This window comes from Schistocerca americana, chromosome 2 (assembly GCF_021461395.2).
Source record: "Schistocerca americana isolate TAMUIC-IGC-003095 chromosome 2, iqSchAmer2.1, whole genome shotgun sequence".
NCBI lineage: Eukaryota > Metazoa > Arthropoda > Insecta > Orthoptera > Acrididae > Schistocerca > Schistocerca americana.
Genome location: NC_060120.1, coordinates 346,569,426 through 346,593,545, shown reverse-complemented (window position 1 = coordinate 346,593,545; position 24,120 = coordinate 346,569,426).

Here is a 24,120-nt window from a genome sequence, read left to right as displayed (position 1 = left end):
AATCTTTAAATTGAAACGAATGCTTTTTTTAAAAAAAATTACTTTATATTATAAAAACTATTATTGGGGCATTTTTTGAAAGAAATTAAATGACAGTTAACATACATTATTAGATATGCGCAAGGCTGCTTCTTTACCTTCTACAATAACACTCATCCTCCAGAGTCCCGACCAGAGCAGACTGCACACAAGCGCAGACACGCGCCGACTACTACCGACTCACGCAGACTACAGAAGACTACTGCCGACTAGCGACAAGCAACAACTAACTACATACTGCTCTCTGGTCAGAGACTCTCCTAAATCTTGCCTGTTGCAGGCAGCGCATACATCGCATACCTCTTACATAACCCTCCACTGGGGGGAGCAAAAATTTCGCAGCGGTGGTGAGTCAATTGGACTTGCCATGAGCAACAAATTTTCCCTAATTAACTAAGTTTACAATCACAGAATATATACATATATATAAGTGCAGAACATGAAATATAACACAGTGCACATGCACAGAGTACAGAACATATCAAGCAATGACAAAATGTATACACAATGAGTACAAAACATATTAACAAATGGCAAAAGTGCACACACACTGTAGTACAGAACATACCAGGAAATCATAAAATGTATAGGCAATGAGTACAAATCACATTAACAATTGACATAAAGTGCACACGCACTGTAGTTCAGAATATATCAGGAAATCACAAAATGTATACGCAATAGATAAAATCATATTAACAAATGACATTAGTGTACACGCACTGTAGTTCAGAATATATCAGCAAATCACAAAATGTATACGTAGTGAATACAAATCAAAAGTGCACACGCACTGTAGATTTTTTTTTTTTACTATTTTACAAGAACTAGGATAGGAAAGGGAAGGATTGCATCATGGTTGTGGCACATTAGGTTGCACGCAGCTGCACTGAAAGTCCATATCTTTCTACAGAAGCTCAACACCAAGTGAGACAATCTGAAGTTCTTTTCCTTGAAGTATTAATCAATGTAGCCAAGACACTGAAATGTCGTAGTAATATTCCATGTTATCATTTTGGTAGTACATTAGGTACACAGTGGGACCATAATAACATCTCCATTGCTCAAGGTGGTGGACAGCATGTCGTGTCAACACTACGTTCTTGTAAGGTACACCAACGTATAATTAGTGCAATAACCAAATATAGCGCTCCATGAGCATGAGGATAGACAGGACAAACGGATATTACAGTAATTTCTGGTAATTAGATCAGAGTGTCGTCGTAACTGCGGTCTGCTTCACGTCTGCTGTGCAGCGAGCTACCTTAATTTAAGTATTATCTGTATTTTTCTTACTTGTCACTTCTTCTTCCGTGTGTATTTGCTTATAGGAAGCTTTAATTGTCGAGTGCTATTAATAATTCCATAGATTTCGTGTTTGTTTTGAAGACAGTCAGAGAGAGTCCCTTTAGTCAACCATAGTGCCAGTAGTGCTAGTGTTTGTTTTCAATACAGTCCACAGACAGGTAGTGCTATTTTCATTGTTTTCTACAAGAAGTGCCTAGCAACCACAGTTTAGTGAATAAACAGCCGCCTTTAGTGAATTAGCAGTCTAGTTAAAGGTTGATTAACTCTCTTCAGTAAATTGATTCCTTAGGATGGATAGGATGTGTGACTGCTGTGTACGGACGCAGGAGGAGCTGGCCACTGTTCGCGAACAGCTGAGCGTGTTGATGACCGCGGTCAGCCGTCTTCAGGCTGCTGCCTCGGAGTGTAGCGGCAGTGGGGAGTCTGGTACGTCGCAAGGTACACCCCAGGTGTTACATGCTTCACCCACTGTCCCTACTGTCGAGACATCTTCGCGTGTACTGTGTGCGGTTGGGCCACCCTCTCCCCAAGGGGAGTGGCGGGTTCAGCGGCGTTCGCGGCGCACGAGGCGGAGGGTCAATGTGGAGGCTGGCCGTGTGGCATCGCCCGCACTGCCTGTGAGTGGACATGTGGCTGCTCCTTCAGCAAAGTCCGAGCAGCTCCAACGTTAGGCGGGTGATGGAGCCCCTTAGGGAAATAGCGGGAAGGTCGGGGATGAAGGCCAGTGTTCACTCTGTCTGCTTTCCGGGGGGTCTCATCCGATGATGATGATGATTAGTGTTTTAGGGCGCACAACAGCGAGGTTATCAGCGCCCGGTCTCATCCGAGATGTGGAGGAGGCCCTACCGGCGGCGATAGAGAGCACTGGGTGCACCCTACTGCAAGTTGTTGCTCATGTCGGCACCAATGACTCCTGCCGTCTGGGTTCAGAGGTCATCTTCAGTTCGTACAGGCGGTTGGCGGAATTGGTGAAGGCGGACAGCCTCGCTCGCGGGGTGAAATCAGAGCTAACTATTTGTAGTATCGTTCCCAGAACCGATCGCGGTCCTCTGGTTTGGAGCCGAGTGGAAGGCTTAAACCAGAGGCTCAGACGAGTCTGCGGAGATCTGGGGTCCAAATTTCTCGACCTCCGCTATCTGGTGGAGAAATGTAGGGTCCCCCTGACTAGGTCAGGCGTGCACTACACGCCGGAAGCGGCTACAAGGGTAGCGGAGTACGTGTGGAGTGCACATGGGGTTTTTTTTAGGTTAGAGAATCCCCTCCCTAGGCCCGACAAGACGCCTCCTGAGACGCAGCAAGGTAGGAGTAGGCAAAATGCAACAGGGAATAACAACATTAATGTGCTAATAGTAAACTGCAGGAGCGTCTACAGAAAGGTCCCAGAACTGCTCTCATTAATGAACGGTTACAACGCTCATATAGTACTAGGGACAGAAAGTTGGCTGAAACCAGACGTAAATAGTAATGAAATCCTAAACTCAGATTGGAATGTATACCACAGAGACAGGCTGGACAGTGAAGGGGGAGGCGTGTTTATAGCGATAAGAAGTGCAATAGTATCGAAGGAAATTGACGGAGATCCGAGATGTGAAATGATTTGGGTGAAGGTCACGGTTAAAGCAGGCTCAGGCATGGTAATTGGATGTCTCTATAGGCCCCCTGGCTCAGCAGCTGTTGTGGCTGAGCACTTGAAGGATAATTTGGAAAATATTTCGAGTAGATTTCCCCACCATGTTATAGTTCTGGGTGGAGATTTTAATTTGCTGGATATAGACTGGGAGACTCAGACGTTCATAACGGGTGGCAGGGACAAAGAATCCAGTGAAATTTTTTTAAGTGCTTTATCTGAAAACTATCTTGAGCAGTTAAACAGAGAACCGACTCGTGGCGATAACATATTAGACCATCTGGTGACAAACAGACCCGAACTATTTGAAAAAGTTAACGCAGAACAGGGAATCAGCGATCATAAAGCGGTTACGGCATCGATGATTTCTGCCGTAAATAGGAATATTAAAAAGGGTAGGAAGATTTTTCTGTTTAGAAAAAGTGACAAAAAGCAGATTTCAGACTACCTGTTGGCTCAACACAAAAGTTTTGTCTCAAGTACAGATAGTGTTGAGGATCAGTGGACAGTTCAAAACCGTCGTACATAATGCGTTAGTTGAGTATGTGCCAAGCAAGATCGTAAGAGATGGAAAAGAGCCACCGTGGTACAACAACCGAGTTAGAAAACTGCTGCGGAAGCAAAGGGAACTTCACAGCAAACATAAACATAGCCAAAGCCTTGCAGACAAACAAAAATTACGCGAAGCGAAATATAGTGTGAGGAGGGCTATGCGAGAGGCGTTCAATGAATTCGAAAGTAAAGTTCTATGTACTGACTTGGTCTTATGTCAAAGCGGTAGGTGGATCAAAACAAAATGTCCAGACACTCTGTGACCAAAATGGTACTGAAACAGAGGATGACAGACTAAAGGCCGAAATACTAAATGTCTTTTTCCAAAGTTGTTTCACAGAGGAAGATTGCACTGTAGTTCCTTCTCTAGATTGTCGCACAGATGACAAAATGGTAGATATCGAAATAGACGACAGATGGATAGAGAAACAATTAAAATCGCTCAAAAGAGGAAAGGCCTCAGGACCTGATGGGATACCAGTTCAATTTTACACAGAGCACGCGAAGGAACTTGCCCCCCTTCTTGCAGCGGTGTACCGTAGGTCTCTAGAAGAGCGTAGCGTTCCAAAGGATTGGAAAAGGGCACAGGTCATCCCCGTTTTCAAGAAGGGACGTCGAGCAGATGTGCAGAACTATAGACTTATATCTCTAACGTCGATCAGTTGTAGAATTTTGGAACACGTATTGTGTTCGAGTATAATGACTTCTCTGGAGACTAGAAATCTACTCTATAGGAATCAGCATGGGTTTCGAAAAAGACGGTCATGTGAAACCCAGCTCGCGCTATTCGTCCACGGGACTCAGAGGGCCATAGACACGGGTTCACTGGTAGATGCCGTGTTTCTTGACTTCCGCAAGGCGTTCGATACAGTTCCCCACAGTCGTTTAATGAACAAAGTAAGAGCATATGGACTATCAGACCAATTGTGTGATTGGATTGAGGAGTTCCTAGATAACAGGACGCAGCATGTCATTCTCAATGGAGAGAAGTCTTCCGAAGTAAGAGTGATTTCAGGTGTGCCGCAGGGGAGTGTCATAGGACCGTTGCTATTCACAATATACATAAATGACCTTGTGGATGACATCAGAAGTTCACTGAGGCTTTTTGCGGATGATGCTGTGGTGTATCGAGAGGTTGTAACAATGGAAAATTGTACTGAAATGCAGGAGGATCTGCAGCGAATTGACGCATGGTGCAGGGAATGGCAATTGAATCTCAATGTAGACAAATGTAATGTGCTGCGAATACACAGAAAGATAGATCCTTTATCATTTAGCTACAAAATAGCAGGTCAACAACTGGAAGCAGTTAATACCATAAATTATCTGGGAGTACGCATTAGGAGTGATTTAAAATGGAATGATCATATAATGTTGATCGTCGGTAAAGCAGATGCCAGACTGAGATTCATTGGAAGAATCCTAAGGAAATGCAATCCGTAAAGAAAGGAAGTAGGTTACAGTACGCTTGTTCGCCCACTGCTTGAATACTGCTCAGCAGTGTGGGATCTGTACCAGATAGGGTTGATAGAAGATATAGAGAAGATCCAACGGAGAGCAGCGCGCTTCGTTACAGGATCATTTAGTAATCGCGAAAGCGTTACGGAGATGATAGATAAACTCCAGTGGAAGACTCTGCAGGAGAGACGCTCAGTAGCTCGGTACGGGCTTTTGTCAAAGTTTAGAGAACATACCTTCACCGAAGAGTCAAGCAGTGTATTGCTCCCTCCTACGTATATCTCGCGAAGAGACCATGAGGATAAAATCAGAGAGATTAGAGCCCACACAGAGGCATACCGACAATCCTTCTTTCCACGAACAATACGAGACTGGAATAGAAGGGAGAACCGATAGAGGTACTCAAGGTACCCTCCGCCACACACCGTCAGGTGGCTTGCGGAGTATGGATGTAGATGTAGATGTAGAAGGTGAAGGACATTAAGTCTTAAGCCAGTCATCATTGATATTTACTAGTCTATCAACTGATTTGATTAATTGGAGGCACTCATCGCCCAGTTACTGAACATTTCTGTACCATGTATGAAGTATTACAGAATAATGTTCGTAAGTTATCTATTTGCAGAGAACATTGGCACTCATTGACCAGTTACAAAGCATCAGAAGTCATCATTCAAAACAGGAGCTAATGAGTGTAGCATCAAGCTACTGGTATTCATATATATAGCATGAAAGTGACATAATATAAATTTAAAATATAAGAAACAGTGGCATTCGTTGGTTAGCAATTACCGAATATTACAAAACATTTTTCATCATTCAAGTGACATATGACATATTTAAAAATAATTATTGGTACTCATTGGCCAGTTACAAATCACCAGGAGTTAATGAGTGTAGTATCAAGCTACTGGTATTCATATATATAGCATGTAAGTGACATAATACAAATTTTAAGTATAGGAAACAGTGGCATTCATTGGTCAGCAAGTATTGAATATTACAAAACGTTTTTCATCATTCAAGTGACATATGACATATTTAAAAATCATTATTGGCACTCATTGGCCAGTTACAAAACATCAGAAGTCATCAGTTAAAACAAGAGTTAAAGAGTGTAGAGCATGCATGCATTATTAGAAAATATCATTCACTATTACTTAGAACTCATCATTTAAGTGACATAAAGCATAATTAAAATGTAACACTCTGTACTTATTACTCAAGTCTGTGGTTGAAAAAAAATCATACAGGATTACTCATAACTCTTTTAAATTGGTAGCATTATTTGGGACTGGTAATACGTTTTTTTGTGCTAGCAATGCATTGTGTTGGGATCGATAATTAATTTCTGGGGCATAACAATATTTGCTTTTGACTTACTGCTGCAAATGAAGATGTGTAACGTCATTCGTCATGAGTCAGCTGTAGCAAGGTTATTAAACAAATAGAGTATATGTGATCACATTCATGAATGACACACACAAATAGGTAAAAAAATGCAAGTACTGGAACTGGTTTAATGACCAACTGCTTATAGCACATTAATTTCATGAATAGCTTCTCCTGAAAAAAATACAAAATGGATTATTAAGCTGAAAGAAGAGACGCATATTATGCTGAAAAGTAGTGAACTTCGAATTAACAGGTAATGAAATGTGTATTAAATATATATGTTCTCTAGCTGTCCTTTCCAAAACCTTCAGTCATCATACCATGCGACATAAGACATACTGTCAAGACGAACTGCAACAAATACTTAAATAACTACGTAGCATAAATACATAAACTTCAACATTATCCTCATCTGCAAAGAAAAACTTAAAAGTGGCGTGTTTAGTGGCCATATAAAGTTTATCACTATCAACACCTGTAAACAAAAACTTCATTATTCATTTCACCATAACTCCATTATTATCATCACCTGTAAAGAAAATCTTCATTATTCATATTACTATATTCTTCATCACTATTCATTATCATCTGCAAAAAGACACTTCATCATACAACCATTCATAGTATAGAGTTCCTTATTTCTAGCATATTTCATCACTAAACCTAAGATGTGTAGTTCTGTCTGACAGCCTGCATCAATCGCCTCGTATTCTGAAAGAAAAAATTAGTTAAGACTGCTATCATACGATGTGTATAGTATATTCTTGTTAATGCTTGTTAATTCTGATCCATTTACTCTTCGTGACGAGGTATTGTATCTTCTTTCGTGCATTGCGAAGGTGAAATTCCCATTTCTGTTTAACTTATTTCTTTTACACGTTATTTCTTTCTGAACATGATGAACAATGATTAATGTCTTGCATTTAAATCATATACCCATTTAATAAAAGCTGGTTTCTAGTGATATAATTGAGCATACAGCATAGCATGACAGAAAACGTAATATGTCAAAAACATAGACAGTGTTCAGATGCAAAATTGTACACAGAGTATCACAATGCAGCAGGAAAAAAAAAAAAAAAGAAAAAAGAAAGATTGTAAAATAGTCACGATGTTGAGCTATCATAAGGCATAATGTCAAAGTCAACTGGTGTTTGTTACATCTTAAATATTTCATAGTGCATACAAACAAAACAGTAAAACAATCACACATACATAAAAAATGGAAAATGTGCACGGTCTGATATGTCACGACAAGAAAAGCGACCTGCTATCCTTACCTTGCCGGGCACTTGCCAAGAAAAAATACGATAATCATCAGTAAGTAATCACATAAATATAATTGCATAAGTGGTCATAAAATGTGTAAGTTCATCTGGAAAAATGTACACGGTCTGATGCGTAACGACAAGAAATGCGACCTGTTAACCTTACCTTGCCGGGCACTCGCCAAGAAAAAATACGATAATCATAAGTAAGTGTTCATGTGAATATATTGCATAAGTGGTCATAAAAAAATCAGGAAATGGCATTACAGTGTGATAAATCATGAAGTATGTTCATTCAATAAAGTGTATGATGTTGGAGACATGGTGATTGCCTTTGGTTTTTCTGGTTCTCAGAGTTTCGACGTATACTTCATTGGGGTGAGGAATGCTGCGAATTCGATATGGACCTGCATATAGAAGCTCAAATTTTCTACATCTCCTTTTTCCTCTATTAGATAAATAATGTGTGCGTACTAATATCTTCTGTCCAATGTGAAAGTCACAGCGTGTACAAACCTGTTTTTGCTGTCTTCTCCGGCGCTCTGCGGCACGTTTGATGTTGTTCAGCGCAATGTCAATGATTTCATGGTGTCGTAGTCGACGATATGTAGGAAAGGTTACTAAATCTTTAATTTTGTTAGGTGGTTCAACATTTTTCAGTATAACAGATGAAGATAGCACAGTAGATTCATTTGGTATGGAATTAATTACATCCTGGAATGAGAGTATGTGTGTGTCCCAATCAATAAGTTTTTTATGGCAGTATATTCTACACAGTTTACCAATTTCTTTCATTAATCGTTCACAAGGGTTCGAAGAAACATGGTACCTCGATATATAGATCGGAGAAATGTTTCTAGCTCGTAACATACGTGTCCATACAGCATATCGAAACTGTGATCCATTGTCGGAAATTACTTTCAATACATGCCCTACATGAAATAGAAAATGTTTTACAAATGCTTTCGAAACAGTTTTAGCAGTAGCTTTGCGTAACGGAGTGAGGGTAACAAATTTTGAAGTGAGTTCAACAGCGACAAAGATGTAGCAAAAACCTCTATTAGTTCTGGGAATCGGACCAGAAATGTCTACAGCAACCATGTGTCTCAATTTAACAGGTACAATGGGATGTAATGGAGGAATATGTGAAGTCGTATCTGACTTAGCTTTCTGGCAGATTTTACATGATGCTAAAACTCGTCGAATACGTTTCTCCATGTTGGTAAAATAACAGTTCTGTCTCAGTATAAGAAAACATTTTCTGGCTCCGTAATGTGCCTAACTTAAATGTGTATACCAGATTAATTTGTTAACAAGTTCGTCACGAATGTATAATATCTAATTGTTGCTGTCAGGGTGAGAGCGGCGAAACAGACTGTCATTGCGTACAGTGTAATGGTTTCTAATGGTAACATTATTCTTATCTGGCCAAAGGTGTTTAAATTCTTTCCATACGTTGTCTTTACTCTGCTCTTGTGCTATGTCTTGTAATGACGACGAAATGAAATTCTCAAATGCAACTTGTTGAATGTACATGACGCTGAAATTTGCTTTGCAGAAGTTGGTTGCGATGTCTTGCTGATTGTTGCTGAGAGAACGGGATAGTGCGTCTGTTACAATATTTTGTGTACCGGGAATGTGAACAATTGTAAAATTAAATTCCTGCAAATAAAGTTTCCATCTACTTAATCTGTCATGTGTAAATTTAGCGGAAAGTAAAAACTGTATCGCTCTATGGTCTGTGTAAACGGTCGTATGTCTTCCATAAAGAAAATGCCGATTCTCGTAATTGCCCAAACAACACATAATGTTTCAAGTTCTGTAACAGAATAATTGCGTTCAGCAGATGACAGAATGCGACTCGCAAAGGCAATATTTTTAATTACTGTAGTGCCATCTTCTTCAATTTCCTGAAAAATGTGTATGCCTAAAGCGGTGTTAGAACTGTCGGTGGCAATGGAAAAATTTCTAGTAAGATGTGGGTGTGATAAAAGTTGTGCATTCAACAAAGCATGTTTCATGTTCATAAATTCAGAATGTGCTTGCTTAGTGTTTTTACCTGTCAATTGACATAATCTAGGGGTGTCTAAAGCAGAGTAATGAATAAATTTACGAAAAAAGTTATTTAAACCCAAAAAGCTGCGTAGTTGTTTCTTAGTCGTAGGAACAGTAATGTCACGTAAAGCTTGAAGTCTTTTCGGGTTAGGCGCAATGCCTTCTGCTGAAATTACATGTCCAAGAAATTTTATAGAAGTTTTGCCAAAGTGCGATTTACTGAGATTAACTGTGAGTCCTTGTGCACGAAAAGTTCGTAACAGTTGTTCAAGAATTAGATTGTGTTCAGACCAGTTAGCTTCTGCAATAAGAATGTCGTCTACATACGTTGTGACTCTGTCTTTAAGTTCTGTCGGAAGTATTGTATTCAAACCGCGAATAAATGCTGCTGAAGAGATAGTTAAGCCGAACGGTAATTTGCAAAATTGATAACAGTCACCAAAACAGAGAAAAGCCGTGTACTTTCTGCAGTCCGGATGGAGTTGAATTTGCCAAAATCCCGATTTCAAATCTAATGTGGAATAAATAGCAGTACCATGAAATTTCTGTAGAAGTTCTTCTAGTGTTTGAGGGCGATCCGTTTCATTAATAATAATGTCATCGATGTGCCGCGAATCTAGTACGAGGCGAAGTGAACCATCCTTTTACTTAACAATATGGAGCGGGTTTATGTACGGACTAACTGCCGGTTCAATAATTCCTTGGCCAAGCATAGCTTGCAATTCTTTCTTAGCTTGTTCTCTGTAAATATGCGGAATGGGATAATGTTTGGCTTTAAACGTATCGCGCTGTTTAACTTGAAATTGATACATAAAAACGGACATAGTACCAGGCACGTTGTCAAAAACTGGAGCTTCCTGTAAAAGAATTTTGCGTAGTTGCGTGCGTTCGTCGTCTGTATTTGCACTGCTCTGTTTAACTTTATCAGAAATCATCTGTATAACGTCATAGTCGGCTTCGTCTGGAGTATTATAGTTGTGTACGTACGTATCTGTGAACAATGTGGAATGACGGTCTATGTTACTTGATGTGGAAATGACCTCTGTACGATTAATTGTTTGTTCTTCCGCAGATAAAGATTGCTGAAATTCTAAAGCCAGTTATACGTTTCCATCCTTTAACATTAAATAGGAGTTTTGAAAGTCAATAATTGCGTCGTGCTGTACCAGAAAATTCGTACCTAAAATAACGTCTGTCGTCAATAAGGGAACAATCCAAAAATTTGAGTGAAATGTATGACATGCAATATAAAATTATAAATGTGTCTGTAATTTTACATCTACTCCTTTACTAGATACTGCTCCTTTAACTTAAGTTTTGCCTAATGGTAACGTAGGATAGGCATTCTCTTTATTACATTCGTTGAAAGTTTCTTCATTTATGACTGACATAGGAGATCCAGAATTGGTTACTGCTGAAAATTTGGATGATCCAATTTTTACTTCGATGACAGGGTGTGAAATAGCTTTTTGAATAACTGGTCTTTCCTGCAAAAGAGTGTCTCAGATGTCGTCAAAAGTAATAACGTTTTCGTGAACAATATTCTGCGTGTCAAAAGTATTGCTTGCGTTACTGGAAGATGCCACCAGTACTGTATCTAGTCAAATTCTATCTGACGTGCTATTATTTGCGAGAGGATGCTGTGGCATTTCGACTATTTGAACTGTTCTGTTATTTCTTCCTGACGTATTAAGTTCGGGATGATATCTACTGTCTGGTTCATTCTTGATAATATGTTGTTGCGGATGATTTTGCTGCTGAAAAGACTGACTGTTATTAAACGTACGCTGAAAATTGTGCTCATTACTTTGACGTCTGACATGATAGTCATTCCTATACGGTGCATTGCGAGAGGAATTGAAATGGTGTGTTTTCTGTACATACTGAATCCCTTGTTGCTGTGCGTTACTATTTGTTGGAGCTGACGCTATACGTGTAGGCGGCGAAACATTAAAGCTTGGTTGACCTTGTACATTACATTGTTGGTTAGGTATGCTAACCGGTTGGTTTTGTTGCTATTGCAGTGAAAAACCTCTATTGTTACCAAAACGTGGTTCCTGTTGCTGATAATCTTACACATACTGATGATTAAATTTTTGTCTGTTATTGAAGTTCTCGTGGTTGTCATTTCTGGAGCGTCTAATGAAAAATTGTCACTTTCGGTAAAAGTTGTCTTATCGGGTTTTCTTTACTCTTTCATAATTATAGATGGATCGATAGTTGAAGCGCTGTTTTAATAGATGTAAAGGATAGTAGAAGAGAAGGCAGCAGTGCAGAAAACTAAAGATGAAACAGCACTACTATGGCTCGGGGCCCTGTGCACGCTACGGCACATATTCATTAAAGCGTAGTGAATTCCCTGAGGTTAATTACGCGCTGCAAATAAATTTTAGTTTCTGCATTACAGGCAATGCTGTTGAAAATAGAAGAGCAAATTGTCGTATCCAGTTCAAAGCGTGAATTTGTGTTCTGTCATTTTCAAATACCTTAGATTTTCTTACGGATAAAAATTGCTTATAATGAACGTTATCGTCTCTGAATGTGTGAACAGGTTCAGGATTGCATAACAATTTGTTTCTCTGTGTCACTTCGTATTCTAAGTCATGTAGTCTCTGTAAATTACCTAAGTTACACTGGCTGTGTGAGTGTGACAAATGTTCGGAATGTGCCGTATGCTGTGACATGTTAGTGCCTGAAATATTTTTCATTTCTGTCACTTTAATACGTTAGTCTATTTGGTTGTTCTGTTGTCCACATTTCTTATCGACTTCCGTATCCAGAGTGTGTAAAAATTCTGGTGACTTTAAATTAAACTCGTTGCATATCTGTATTGCGTTTTCTGAACATTGTTCAGTGACTGCATTAATTTCATCTCTAATTGATTCTGTTGTGCCTGCATGTCTATTACCTAATTCTTGTGCAACAGTTCTAATTTCTTCACTACTGTTACTAGCACAACCCTTAATTTCGTCACGTAATTGTTCTTTAGTATCATGACGTTGCCCGGTAACAGCTGTAATCTGTTCACTGAGTTGTTTGTTCTGTTCGTTAAGGTTGTCGTGTTTTTCAGTCGACTGTTTGAAATGGTTATCTAGTATTTCATTCCGCTGTTTGAAACTTTCAATTAATTGTTTGCACGATTCATTAAGTTTGTCGTATTTTTCATTAAGTTGTTTGAAATTTTCATTCCGCTGTTTGTACGATTCATTAATTTGTAGCAATAGTGCCATAACTTGATCCCAGCCAAAATTAGCGGCTCTATTCTCTGTACTGTTTGATGGCATGCCTGCAATTGTCACGTTTTCTGTAACCATTTGGTCATTCTGTAATTCTTGAAAAGGTTTGCCAATCGGATGTGCACTGTTAGTCACTACCTTGGAATCAAATAAATCTGACGTATTCTGATTACACTGTTCATTTTCGTTAGGAAAATTTTTCTGTTCGCTACATAAATTTTGCAAAGCGGGTGTGTTAAACTGGGCAGCGTTCATTGTAACAGAACGTGCCGCGTCATCAATTGTCGTTAAATTAACAGTGGACACAATTGAATTTGTTTGCTGATCATTAGGATCAAAATCATTACTAGTGGTCTGCACGCACTGATTGTCTACAATTAGGGGATTATCATCGTTACACTGAGTGTCGCTAGTACTATCGGTCAAATTATTCGAGTCGGCTATTTCACTCATTATACATCGCGATGTACTGTTAACAGTTTTTTGCGGCATTTTCACTAATCAAAATTAATCACAAATGAAACAAGGACAATGCAAAATGCAGCAAACACAATTATAAGAAAGAGCAACAAATTACCGATGATCTATGAAAGAAAGAGTGCAAATTAGTAAATGTGTTGCGCCAGATGCAAACTACATTTAAGTAAATAAGAGCAGATATATGACTACTTCTCAGAAGATTCACAAAGAAATACGATCCTGGCCGGATGTCGGCAAGTGTAACCTCCGCACAATAATATTTAAAATTAAAATATGAACCATGTGTAACCTCGCCACGGAAATAATAATTAAATGAATTTTAAATAATGTAACCTCTTAACAAAATTGGCTCCCATTTATAATCTCTGTGCAGAAATGCATTCACATTTAACGTAACCACAAAATTCAATTCCTAAACCAGGAAATAACAAAAAAAATTCAGTAACCTGGTAAATTTTATCACGACAGCAACGCTGCGCCACTGCCCTGTACTCTGAATAAAATAGCAAAAATTCTTACCTCAATAAAACTGCGAATATATCTGCTCTTACCTACAAAATTTTCGGCACAGCTCTGTGCAGTGCTGCCCTATGCTTAGTGACTCGTGAAAGGAATTAATTATTCATTGGATAAAATCTTTAAATTGAAATGAATGCTTTTTTTTTAAAAAAATTACTTTATATTATAAAAACTATTATTGGGGCATTTTTTGAAAGAAATTAAATGACAGTTAATATACATTATTAGATATGCACAAGGCTGCTTCTTTACCTTCTACAATAATACTCATCCTCCAGAGTCCCGACCAGAGCAGACTGCACACAAGCGCAGACACGTGCCGACTACTACCGACTCACGCAGACTACAGAAGACTACTGCCGACTAGCGACAAGCAACAACTAACTACATGCTGCTCTCTGGTCAGAGACTCTCCTAAATCTTGCCTGTTGCAGGCAGCGCATACATCGCATACCTCTTACAGCCTCTACAATTATGTATCCATTGTGCATGGATAGTGAATTTCAATTTAATTTTTGTAAAGAAAGAAACAAAATTGTTATGTTTAAGACAACGTACTGGAGGAACATGTGCTGTTGTTCTAGGCAGTTATATTCAACTTTACTTTTAATAAATAAAGAGCAAAAATGCTTTTTAAGGTACTACATCATAGAATATATCGCTTTGTATCTGGGAAGTTCAATTTAATGTGACTTCCCATACATAAATTAAAATCAAATTGCTTTCATCCAAGTTTCATCACCTGCGAATTGCGTGAGCAATGAAATTCACAGCCCTGTGAATTAAGTGGCAATGGGCATAGCCATTGTATTGAGTTTCACTTTTGATATATACATTTACAAGTAATTGCTTTTATTCTAGATACTGCTCCTGAGAATTGTATGTTACTGAGCCTGGGTAGGTAAATTCAATTTTACTTTTCGTAGATAGATGTAATCTTGATTTTCTTTTTATTTTAGTCATTGTGCATGAGAATTATGTACCATCTTGGCAGTTAAACAGATTTCTACTTTCGTGAAATTTATTTAAAATGAAATGCTTTTATTTACAGAACTGCATCTGAGTATTATGTAGCCTTCATTCTTGTGGAGTTAATTTCAACATGTGTCGTACCTTCTAGTGGGCGTCATGATTGCATGTCCTACGTTTTCAAGCACTTGTTTGACATGGACGAGACCCCACATGACTGACGGGACCAATCGTCACACATTTAACTTTTCATAATTATTTGGTGGAACCTGAAGATGAAGCGTTAGGCTTCGTAACCCGTCAGGCAATAAATTAAGAAATTAATGACAACTTATAACACTATAACTGCATTTACGTAGCTTGTGTAATCAAATACCAAATTTGCTTTATTAGGTACTATGCCCCAACAGAACAAATAGTCCTGTCACGGAAAAGCAAACACTCCTGTCCGCTACTGTTATTCTATAACCTCAAAGCTGGAGGTAGTTCGTATAATGAAATTATTTTTATTCAAGCAATTATAGTATAAAGAAGCAGAGCAGTGTTACCCTCTAAGAGCAATTTTGTTATGTTGACCGTGTTGAACCTAACGGAGGTGGCTTATCGGAAGTGAAAGTCAGAATTACGCAAATATTTATATAGTAACAAACAATATTTTACCTATCTACACTGTTCAAAGACTAAGGAAAACGGTCGCCAGCCTAATTAGGCAAGAGAATGATTGACATTCTAGTTCAAGAAAATAGGTATGAGTAACTTTAACGAACTAACATAACCTATACTTTGCCTCACGCAAGTGCAATGAACTCTGTCACCTGAATACAGTATGTTCACGTTAAGGTTGGAGTTAACAGATCAGAACGAACTATTTGCATAAATACAACAGATAACAAAACACACTATTATGTTGACGACTTAGTCAAACTGAATGGTCTCAATAACGTTACTCTTAATATTCACTGTAGAATCGTAGCTTGGACATAGGTTTAGTATTACTTTTCAAACAAGTTCCTATCTGACACGAAATATGGATATGATTCACAGCAAATTTAGTTACTGTGCATAGATTAAGTCTCTCACTACTAATATCTTTCTACTAAGAATGAAAATGAAATGGATTTAACTAACAAATTACTTCTTACTGTCTTTTCAATAAAGATGTTACTATTTTCATAGATAGTGGCCTTTCTATTAATTGTTATTTATCATGAGCATAAAGGATAAACTGTGGATCCTATTACACTATTAATATGCACTTTCAATACACAAGAGGAACCCAATATTGTACATAATTTGACTTGAATAGCAAGAGTAATTAAAACTTTCTATACTTAAGTAACTTTGTGCACTTGAACTACTTTCAATGGAGGGGGCCCTTAATCTTGACCACTGTAGCAGAGCAAACTAAACATACTTTCCATACATTAGAGAAACAAGTACTTAGCAAGCATGAACAAATAACTCTCAACAGTTACAGTTCTGAACTTTTACTTCAGTGAAACACAAATTTGAGATATCTGTAAGATACTTTCAACAAAGAATATTAAATTTAGCACACTCTATTGTCATATTAATTTTAATATGCTTTCAATAAAGGACACTCGGTAATCACTTTAGTTCAAACGGAGAGGAACCTGAGAGGTGTTATGACAAAGAAAAAGTCAAGTTTGGTACATAAATTCATGCATGTATTACCTTATATTTGAGTACACCATAACATCCTATGAGCTGATCCTTCACTGTACGTTACTGTAGTGTTCCATTACAGTGATTGCTCAATGTGATGGCTATTGCATGTTGGTAGATGGATTTTCAGGTAGAATTGCTGGACTCTGTCATTTCTTGGTGGCGATGATAGATACCAATTTCAGAATAGTTCCAGCTCCTTATCCATCCATCCGAGGCATTGGAAAGCGTCAGGAAAAGCCTCTCCCGGAACCAGCACAATACACAACTTTTACATGAGTAGTTGATAGATTGGTAGCTCGTCCCCGACTGACTCTTAATCCACCTCCTCTTCCTATGCCAACCACAATTTGCGCGCGCTACTCAGGTCTGTTCTGGAGGGGAACCACAACACCTTTTACATACAAAATAACTAAGAACCCTAAGTGACGGTCAGCAGTTTACATAACAGCAAACAAATATTTTAAATAAAACATAACACTTGCATATATTGACATTTCTACAAAAAATTATTTAAAAAAATTACAATTATATCCATTAAGTTTTGTCTCCCTCCAAATGAGACAAAGAATTTATATGATACATACACTACACTGCATAGAATCAAACTATGACATCAAAGTTTTTACAAAGAAAAGAGTGAACACTTTGTGCTATTAATGCAATCAAACAATATTTACAATATCTTAATGATAGAAGGTAGAACAGATAAAACAGAAAAATTTATGTCAGTAGAGCTATGGAGCTCTGGTGTTACAAACTGAAGAGGATTTTTCATTCTATAAATGATAGTGTTTGGTGTGTAGTCTACCGGTTGCAGTATTCGTGAGGGATGCTAACAGCTGTTGCCCCGACTAGTATCTGTAAGCAGCCATCGACATCCCTCGCCTTCTACGGAAGTGAGTAATGACCATAGGGTCTTCGCCTTTGAAGTCAGGTATTACGGATGCGGACGTAAGGGTCATCTGCAGAAACAATGTCCCCAACCAGATTATTACGAGTGTGCTGAAGTCTTCATAAGGCTTGAGTGTGCAGGAATGAGGAACACGGGAACATCATGACAAAAAGCGACCGTTAAAGACAGGAACAGATTGCCTGTCGGAAGGCACGACTAGTAAAATGGAATACTGCATATACTTATAAAACGATGGAATTCGCCTTGTAAGGCATAGTACTGCGCAAGGAACGTAAGTTTCTAGTAGACACAGGTGCGCACGTGTCAATTCTGGATCTCTTAGACTGGAAGAAACATAGGTCACTGCGTATACGTGGGGTACGTGACAATGGCTTGCAGTCATTATGGACAACACTGTTTGACTTTAACAGTGGAGCCAACAGTTAACGAGAGTACATGAAACTGTTGCCAAACGTTGGTGTAGGTTATTCTGCAATTTTCGTACTACACCTCAGGATAAACAACATGATAAAATCGATCTTTTACAGCGGTCAATTGCAATCAGTGGAACTTTTTCTTCATTAGGAACAAAAACTGCAAGTGAGTCAATTTCACATGGCACACCAGTCATGATGGTGTTACCAAATTAACCTGCGAGCACATAAGCTAAAGATTTGTTCCTATGATAATGTAGCACCAGGTACAAGAAAGTGAGACTGCGTTCCTCTAGATACTGATGTACCCAAGGAAGTGTGGTGTATAGCTGAAACACTAGAAAGTAACGAAGAGTTAGATACTCTGCTTTGTTTTGTACACGGAAGTGTAGCACGTATTAGTAATATAAATAGAGGGACAGTGGTTACTGTTAGCCTAGATAATTTTGGCATGGACGAGGTCAGTCTACTACAGGGTGTGATGATTTTCATTGGACTAAGAAGAGAGTGACAGGTCATGTGATGCGTAGAGCCTCAAGCAAACAGTTAATGCATCTGCAATACGTAACAAAATGAATCACTTGCAAGGAAAAGATCAGTAAGCGATGGAAGTATTGTTACTATAATTTTTAGATTTAATTAACATTAATGATCCTTTACCAGTGATGCACGTTTCACTATATCACATGAACAAGAACAAAACGCCCCAGTTTATTGGAAACCATAGTATGGTTCCAAGCATTTACAACTATTGATGACAGAAATTCCTGACCAGAAACTGGCAGAGGATGTAACCGAACATAACGAAAGCTCGCAGGCAGCAAATGACATCACCACAAAAAAGTCACCAGATGCTACTAAGAAGTATAGGTCCTGTTACTTTTACAGGTACCTGAATGCCAAAACCATCGCTGGTGCATATTCTGTTCTCAATATTAACAAGAAATTGAACAGTTTGGGTCAAATCAAACGGTTTTCAACAATGGACATGAGAAGAAGGTACCACCAACTGGAAGTAGTTCCAGCAGATAGACCATAAGTTACCTTCACAAATCCATCAGTTCACTACCAGGACTGACGAATGTTATTTGGACTTCAAAATGCATCAGCTACATTTCAGAGGCTGATGGATGCTGTACTTTGTGGATTAAAACCCAAGAAGTATATGCTGTACTTACACTACATCAACGTGTTTTCGAGAGATATGGAAGAACACATTATTTGGAAGAAGTATTTACTAGACTACAAACAGGACATAAGACTCGCAGCGCAGATAATTGCCAACTGACACAAACAAAAGTTAAATACCTTGGCCACATGGTAAGTGCCAGAGTAAAAACTGATCCTCGTCTTAGTGTGGTATTCTGCGTCTTTGCAGTACCATAAACAAACAGACAACTTCAGTCATTTCTAGTCCTGTGCCATTATTATTAGAAATGTATTACAGATTTTACAAAAATTGCCAAACTGTTCAATCAGTTGTTGCAAAGAAGTGTACAAGTCTAATCTACGACAGAATGTCCAACAGAATTTGAGATATTGAAGAAAATAATGGCTTCAGATGGAGTACTGGTATCCCCAGATTTCGAAAAATAATTCATCACTTTGTGTGATGCTAGTAATAGAGCACTGGGGTGCATCCTCAGTCTAAATTTGGAAGGTAAAGAAGAACATGCTGTGGCCTATGCATCTAGACAACTCAGCAAGGAAGAATGGAATTATTCCATAACGTAAAAGCGGATGCTAGCAGTAATTTATGGAATTACTTATTTCCATTGTTATGCACATGGCTAAAATTAGAAAGTAGTAACGAAGCATGCATTTCTAAAACGGTTGTTAGGATTGAGGAATCATGCTAGTAGACTAAGGATATGGGCCCAGAAACTGCGGACACAATGAGCAGAAAAATCGGAGTACTGCAACCAGTAGCTAAAAGCCTAGCTGAATGGCAGAAGGCAGAAACAAGTGAAGTAGTGTCACGCATTTAAACTGCAGTCTGTTTCTAATGCACTTGGCTTACTCTGCACGTCGACAAAGTGCAGAACACACGTCGTACCAACAGCGTGCAGGGACGAAGAAATACAAAAAGTGCATGACCACATTTTAGCACATATTGGCGGTCGCACTACTACATTTGGAGAGTTTCCAAAATACATTGGTGGAAAACTTGGAAACTTAATGCGGAAGAGTATTTTAAAACTGTAGGCTTTGCACAAAAACGGCTGATCTTAGCCATCGAGGAGTTCCATTGCAAAGATTAACAGAGGAGAACGAACCATTCGGTGGACTGGATGTCTTACAATTATTTAACACTAAGCCAGCAGGGAACAAGTCAAAATATTAACACTAACAGACCAGTTTTCCCAGTAGATTGAAGTGGCAGCATTCCCAAACAACAAGCTAGCACAGTAGCAGCATCCTTAATAAACAATGGGATCCTGAAGTTTGAAGTAACGGAAACTATAATAAATGATCAAGATGCTAATTTCATATTAGATTTACAGAAACCGTTGTATCATTTGCTTCACGTTAGCAAGTTAAGAAAAAGTCCTTTTCATCCGCAAGCACTTGGATAAACGAAAGAAACAGGATGATTTCCATACGTTCAGTCACTTTGATTCGAGTAATAGCTATCATGATAATTGGGACATATACCTAGTACTCATAATTTCAGCATACAGTTCTAAATCTTACACCAGCTAAAATGTTTCATCATATGATTTTAATTTTTTCTATTATTTAATGAGAGTTTTATTAATGTGATTGTGTATTATTATTTACTGATTTTTATTTATGGTTTGGTTCAGCGATTCCTTTCCACGGTTTGCTCCTTTTATTTAAGTGGAGTCCTTTTATTTATGTTTGCGGTAGTTATGAAGTCCATATTGCTTACTGGTCACCGTAAGTTAAAGAATACGGTAATACCATATGCGTTTCGCAGCAGCATATCTCGTTCCGTCTCCTTACTGGAACTTCTCCACCTGAAATCGCTATAGATAATTCATCGCTCTACGGAAATCGATCGGTACAGCCAAGTGCTATGTTGTGTCTTGTGTATGGAATATGGCGTCCAACTTTATGTCGTGAAATTATTTAGGTCTTCGGAGAAATATTCTCGACGAATCCCAAAACCGTGTAAAAGTGCAGGTTCGCACCATCAAACCACACAACACTTCCGAACGACTTGCGTCTTTATAATCACTGAATATTTCTTTTAAAATGATTAAGGGTTATGAACTCTACAGACGTGATACTCCTTTTGTGCTTTTATGTGTATTCATTTTCTTCAATACCATAAAACATAGATTACTGCCTTAATGGCGGCTGCCGACCACCTCTTCTCAATCCGACATAGAACATCTCTCTTCCAATGTCCAACATGGAATAATTATCTCTTTGCCGTAGCTTAATACAGTCTGTATAACTTTGTTATCGAGTTGGCTCGGAGATGCTTAAATTCCACAGTGTATTTATCTCTCGCGCAGGTGTTTGACATTTATCGTCTTATTAATAGTCCGTCGCATATTATTTATTGATCTTCGAATTACTGAATGCTACAGGGCCATTACTTACTAACCCCTGCGTGAAGGTTGGCGCCATTTCAAAAGAGCAAATACAAGCATTTATAATGCTCGGAACAGACAGGCCGATACATATTGAAGTTACTACAATATGGAGTTGGTCAGTGGCTACTATTAACAAACCCATATACAACAAAAGGTAAAACCATAAAAAATTTTAACTCATATCGCAGCCCAAACCAAGTGACTGAAATGACATCACTGGTAAATGTTAAGTTGCAATGAGAACATCTGATGTTCACCTAAGGACGGTAAAACAATTCAGCGGATCTGTTAACGCTACACCACAAATTCCCTCAGTGGCACCAGTCACGAACAAACCATCCAAACACTAGACGAAACACGTATCTAATGACGATCAAGAGATACAAAATATGCCTTATGCACTCAAATAGCGAAATGAGAGGCTGTGATCAGATTTTTTATATTGTGTTAGAGTTTGCTGTACATTCGTTATCTGTAAGTGTTGTTGTGTATTTACTGACAGTCATATAGATAGAGTTTAAATTTTGTATTGAGTAGAATAGAGTTTATTTTCTTTTTTTTTCACTATGTAGAAATTTTCGGAAACGGAAGATAATGAGGAAATATTCGTTTCCCTTAGTTGTCATAACACTATGGCGTACGTGATGGTTGTGGTAGCCCTGATAACACTTCACTTTGTCAAGGAAGGAGTACCGAATATAGCTCAAAACAACCGCTCAGTTTTGTGATATTGTTCTCCAGGCAACCGTATGTACCATCAACAATTTGTCGATAGTCGTTAAGACCAACCTTTGACGTGTGGGAAATAGGAAAAGACGTACGCAGGCTACAATAGACTTTCACAGAATTAAATGAGGAAGTGCATAAAGAAGATTATTTGGATTAAGTAAAAAACAAACATCTCAAGCTAAGAATTTCATGTGCGAAATTGAGAGTACAATTAAACGAGTTGACAAAAACAGTATGACAGACGGTAATCAGGAACAACAGAGTATGGTTGGATGCAGTAAGGAAGTTACTGAAAAGTATTCAACGCAGCAGACAATGAATATACACAAAACTTAAGTAATATCGTAGAACAAATGTGGGCAATACGGGATACTACTAGATCGACAGTATAATGACATACTACGCAGTTGAAAAATATACGACGTTGACTGCAGAACTATCGCAGTATATAAAGGTACCGTGCAGAGGATGAATAATACACTCCTGGAAATGGAAAAAAGAACACATTGACACCGGTGTGTCAGACCCACCATACTTGCTCCGGACACTGCGAGAGGGCTGTACAAGCAATGATCACACGCACGGCACAGCGGACACACCAGGAACCGCGGTGTTGGCCGTCGAATGGCGCTAGCTGCGCAGCATTTGTGCAACGCCGCCGTCAGTGTCAGCCAGTTTGCCGTGGCATACGGAGCTCCATCGCAGTCTTTAACACTGGTAGCATGCCGCGACAGCGTGGACGTGAACCGTATGTGCAGTTGACGGACTTTGAGCGAGGGCGTATAGTGGGCATGCGGGAGGCCGGGTGGACGTACCGCCGAATTGCTCAACACGTGGGGCGTGAGGTCTCCACAGTAAATCGATGTTGTCGCCAGTGGTCGGTGGAAGGTGCACGTGCCCGTCGACCTGGGACCGGACCGCAGCGACGCACGGATGCACGTCAAGACCGTAGGATCCTACGCAGTGCCGTAGGGGACCGCACCGCCACTTCCCAGCAAATTAGGGACACTGTTGCTCCTGGGGTATCGGCGAGGACCATTCGCAACCGTCTCCATGAAGCTGGGCTACGGTCCCGCACACCATTAGGCCGTCTTCCGCTCACGCCCCAACATTGTGCAGCCCGCCTCCAGTGGTGTCGCGACAGGCGTGAATGGAGGGACGAATGGAGACGTGTCGTCTTCAGCGATGAAAGTCGCTTCTGCCTTGGTGCCAATGATGGTCGTATGCGTGTTTGGCGCCGTGCAGGTGAGCGCCACAATCAGGACTGCATACGACCGAGGCACACAGGGCCAACACCCGGCATCATGGTGTGGGGAGCGATCTCCTACACTGGCCGTACACCACTGGTGATCGTCGAGGGGACACTGAATAGTGCACGGTACATCCAAACCGTCATCGAACCCATCGTTCTACCATTCCTAGACCGGCAAGGGAACTTGCTGTTCCAACAGGACAATGCACGTCCGCATGTATCCCGTGCCACCCAACGTGCTCTAGAAGGTGTAAGTCAACTACCCTGGCCAGCAAGATCTCCGGATCTGTCCCCCATTGAGCATGTTTGGAACTGGATGAAGCGTCGTCTCACGCGGTCTGCACGTCCAGCACGAACGCTGGTCCAACTGAGGCGCCAGGTGGAAATGGCATGGCAAGCCGTTCCACAGGACTACAACCAGCATCTCTACGATCGTCTCCATGGGAGAATAGCAGCCTGCATTGCTGCGAAAGGTGGATATACACTGTACTAGTGCCGACAGTGTGAATGCTCTGTTGCCTGTGTCTATGTGCCTGTGGTTCTGTCAGTGTGATCATGTGATGTATCTGACCCCAGGAATGAGTCAATAAAGTTTCCCCTTCCTGGGACAATGAATTCACGGTGTTCTTATTTCAATTTCCAGGAGTGTAGC